The sequence below is a fragment of the Coptis chinensis genome, chromosome 9, assembly GCF_015680905.1.
Source record: "Coptis chinensis isolate HL-2020 chromosome 9, ASM1568090v1, whole genome shotgun sequence".
NCBI classification, from domain to species: domain Eukaryota; kingdom Viridiplantae; phylum Streptophyta; class Magnoliopsida; order Ranunculales; family Ranunculaceae; genus Coptis; species Coptis chinensis.
The window spans coordinates 80,105,451-80,109,731 of record NC_141464.1 but is presented as its reverse complement, the minus strand read 5'-3'; the positions used below and the strand labels follow the sequence as shown (position 1 = coordinate 80,109,731).

The window sequence follows — 4,281 nt, the reverse complement described above, 5'->3', positions numbered from 1 at the left end:
TACTTCTGTATATGCTTTAATGTGAATGCAAACACTATGATTGATAGTCTGATGCTAGCTAGAATTGCATTACATCATATCATAGATTCTTCAACAAGTTAATGAAACTTCAGTTAGATGACTTGAGCCACTAAGAATGTACCCCTACAATTCCTCTCTTCCTTATTTATTTTTTGTTGTTCATTTAATTGTCTAACAGGCCCTTTGTTTCGCCTTTGCAGTAGCTAGTACAGATACACTAGCCCGAAGAGCACTATGAAGAAACGTGTAGAGAGATCATTTCATAATCCATCAATTGTGATAACAACATATGAAGGCCAACATAACCGCAAATGCTTCTAGACTGCTGGCTAATCCGATGTTCATTTCACTGCCACGGGTACCAAGTTTTCATCAAGGTACCAAGTTTTCATCAAGAGCTACTGATGCAGCTTCCTTGCACTAGCTGGGCGAGGATGCTCTCTCACAAAGGCGTTCAACACAATATTAGATTTATTTTGCTGTTGCAACTTTTACTGAAATTGGCGAGACCTTTGATTATAAGCTATTTTTGCTTTTGTTAACCATATATTTCATTACTCGAATTATATTTTTTCACATTTATTTGTATTTAATCAGTAATAATTCATTTTTGAATCAAATTTATAGAGGTTATTCACTTCGATTATTTAGTAATATTTTCCTAACAACAAAAAATCTTTTCGGAAGCAAATGGTTGATACTTTTTCGTTTTTATCTGGAAAAAATGGGCTGGGCTGGATCTGAGGGCCGACCAAACTTCTTCTTCTTTGTATCTAAGGCGCTTGCTTAACTACATCCCTTAAAGCCAAGAATCGAGGTTTCAGTTTTCTACATTTGAACAGATATACATCCTTCGAACCGTTCAGAACACAAATTCAGTTACTTTATACGTTAACCGTCCTAACTATCCCTGTAAGAGGTATGATGATCACTATAAATACTGAGAGTCTTGCACTTTCAAATCCCTCTCTTCTTCTGCTGCCTTTCCATTTCCAATTGCATCCTTGCGAAGAACAAAGAACCATATCATTCAAAAAAGGTTTTCTTCTAAATCTTTTCTATTTTATATTACAAGTTTTTCCCCTGCTAATTCATTATTTTTCCTCTATGCTAATTCGCTTCATTGTACTGTAGGTGCAATTAGATATGGCCATAGAAGAATATTTTCGAAAGTGTGCAATTAACCGACAAAACTCTCAAGTGTCAAGTTAAAGTTCGTGGTCACGAGAAGATGGGATCAGAGGCGATAAAGACTCGCAAGATAAGCGGAAGAGATTTGATGTTGTCCTAATTGATGAACGAGTAAGTCGCCCTCGAGTAGTTTGCATTTCCAAGACATTAAGTTTTCCATGATATGAAACCGCCTTAATGCTCGATTTTTGCCGGGAGATCAGATTCAAGCAATTGTTCCTAAAACCATTCAAACACATTCTTAAATGTTCTTCACGGAGGACATGATATCATATTGAAAACCCGATTGTGCAGCAAACCGGAAGAGATTCATATCGCCCGATTCAACATGAATTTATTATACTTATCGGATGGGACACTATTGTCGAGGGGGATCTTCGAAGCTCACCCGAAATTCCGCTATACAAATTTGACTTCGTTGAGTTTGACAATGTTAGGCTGCTTTCAAAAGCAAATACAAATCTTAAAGGTAATCAATTGCAACAATATAACTACTTCAATTACTTCAGCAAATTCCATTAGAAATAACTAATTGTTAAATATTTTGTGGTAGATGCGTTTGGGGCACTTGATGCTGCTTTAGAGTTGATGTTTCGAAAAGGACTCATGCTGAAAGAGATCTTCTTGAAGAATGCTAGGTTTTCATTTAATGTATGCTCATTTAGAATTTATAAAAAATCATAACCAAATCTATATATTAACACAACATTATATCATCTATGGAGTGGAACTGAATTGAAAATAAATCTCTGGGAAAATGCAATACAATTGTTTGATAATGTGATTAAGTATGCAAAGAGCGTACCGGTGTTGGTTGTCACTTCGTTAACTGTTGGGAACTATTACGGTAATTATATTGGATATTTTAATCTATATAGCACATTTTTTCCTAGGTTATTGAATCTTAAATCTTTTCTTTGTCAGATAACTGTCTCCTTAATTCAACAAGCACAACGCAAATCTACGTCAACTTGGACATTCCAGAAGTATCGGATTTGCAAAATAGGTGATTTACAAAAAAAAAAAAAACTTCCATTAACTATACATTGCTTAAGTTTAACAAAATGTTCTATATTTTTTTTAGCTCCACTTTTGAAGAGAGAAGTATTGCGATGCTACATGGGTCATCATCGATTGAACGTAATATGAAGGATAGATCATTGAGAAACGAGAAAAACTCTTTCACAAGTTATTAGGATGTTGAACGCAGAGTTTGTTGTAAGTTTACTATACATTTGTCTAATGTCTAACTTTAATTTAAATTTTCTCAATGTACTTACGCTCCGTGCAGGGACAGATTTGCACATGCAAAGCAATCATTTATGATATCGTTCATGATTATCACCCGTTCTATATGTCTTACACCAAAACTGGTTGTCGGAAGAAATTGATAGATAGAGATGATCACTATTGGTGTGGTAATTGCAATAACAGTATTCCGTCTCCAGATGTGAGGTATGAATTAATATTTTTTTTACCATACTATTCGTTTAACACTGTTATTTATGAACTTATTCTGATAGCCATTTATTTTAGATATCAATTGAAAGCTCGTGATTCGAGATGACACACAAAGTTCCCTCATAACAATATTTGGCGAAGAAGCTGAAGCGTTACTAAAACATCCAGCTTCTGAGTTGGAAAAGCTTATAAAATCGGTATAGCCATTACGGCATTATAGTTTTCACATTACAAATAAATAATTGTGACATACTAATTCTCTTTTATTGAATTAGACAAATGGTATTGAGACTGTTAAGGCCATAATAAATGCCATTATCGGTTCTTCAGTGGTATTTGAGATAAAAATTAGCCAATACAACCTTCAAAGTCAAAACAGAAGTGGCTTTACAGCTAACAAGGTCTTCCCGGTGGATTACACACTTGAGTATGACCAAGTACCAAATTAGATAGAACAGGTAATAAGATTTATTACTCTAGCTTTCAATTACATGCTTATTAAACATTGGCAGCCATTACATACATTAATTTCGTTACATAATCTTATGATGTGCACTCAGGTGACAGATGCATCACAAATTGTTGATTGTACTTTCCAAGAACATACACCTAACAGCTTGAATGAGAACGCTGCAGATCTGCTGAAAAAAAATGTGCTCATTTACCTTAATTCTATCGCCACGGACTAAAAAGTATATATTAAGCTTCCAATTTACTTGCTTCACTTGATTTATACTAATTCTAAACATTTGTATAGCAGGAGCTTTCTTTTGAAAAGTCAACCGATATTCCTAAACCCTCAAATAAAGAAAACGGTCTAAGAGAAAGTACAAGAAGCAAGCTTCTATGGTATGTTACTTCTATACATATTTTCCTTTTTTCAAAAAAAAAAAATCGCTTTTATACTCTTTCTATTTATTTGTCAAAGGCATACTTTCGATTGGCATATCAAATGAACCTTCCGGACTTGACTATAAGAACTCCTTAAAAAAGGGTGCTAAGATAAAAGAATCTAAGGTATTAAAACTTGACTTAAGATATATATATATCATTCCACTATTATTCTACATGATTATTCGTACTAACTAAAACAATATCCAAATTCACTTTGTTTATAGGACTGAAGATTGAAGTCGTCAAATAATTCTTAGGCAATTACTGATGGGTCAGATCAATAGCAGCATCGTCCGTTTTCCATTTTATTTAATTTTACATCCTAATATTTACTTAGTAGATTAGACTACAAAAACTCCTTTGATGGTTGATGTTCTTTTATTACGATATATGTGTCTTTGTGGTTACGTTTTAGATGTATAACAAAAAAGATTATTGTTGTGTTATTGTTGTATGCCAATTCTATTAATAAAAGGGAGTTCAATGGTTCATTTATTTTTGTATCAAACCAATCGAGGAGATGATTCCAAAATAGCCATGTTCTTTCTTTGAATCATTAGAGTCACTGGAGGCACTATTGCAGCAGGAGTAGCCGTTTATCAAGATGCGGTGTCGAACTCATTGCACAACTTTAATTAATCTAGCAATCTCATTGGCAAGTGTTGAAGGATTTTGGAGGACACGGCGTCTCGGTCTTCCAAAACCTATCTATTG

The 4,281-nt window shown here is 34.1% G+C and overlaps 2 long non-coding RNA genes across 2 annotated transcripts; both read left to right on the top strand.

Annotated features, from left to right (window-relative positions):
- Positions 1-1,763: 1,763 nt before the first annotated feature.
- On the top strand, positions 1,764-2,218 carry LOC147478506 (uncharacterized). Its single transcript, XR_015209199.1, has 3 exons — positions 1,764-1,850; positions 1,938-2,059; positions 2,137-2,218. It is a non-coding gene; the product is annotated as an uncharacterized LOC147478506 (long non-coding RNA).
- Positions 2,219-2,509: 291 nt separating this feature from the next.
- LOC147478505 (uncharacterized) lies at positions 2,510-3,526 on the top strand. Its single transcript, XR_015209075.1, has 5 exons — positions 2,510-2,667; positions 2,749-2,870; positions 2,949-3,131; positions 3,234-3,326; positions 3,434-3,526. It is a non-coding gene; the product is annotated as an uncharacterized LOC147478505 (long non-coding RNA).
- Positions 3,527-4,281: the final 755 nt, after the last annotated feature.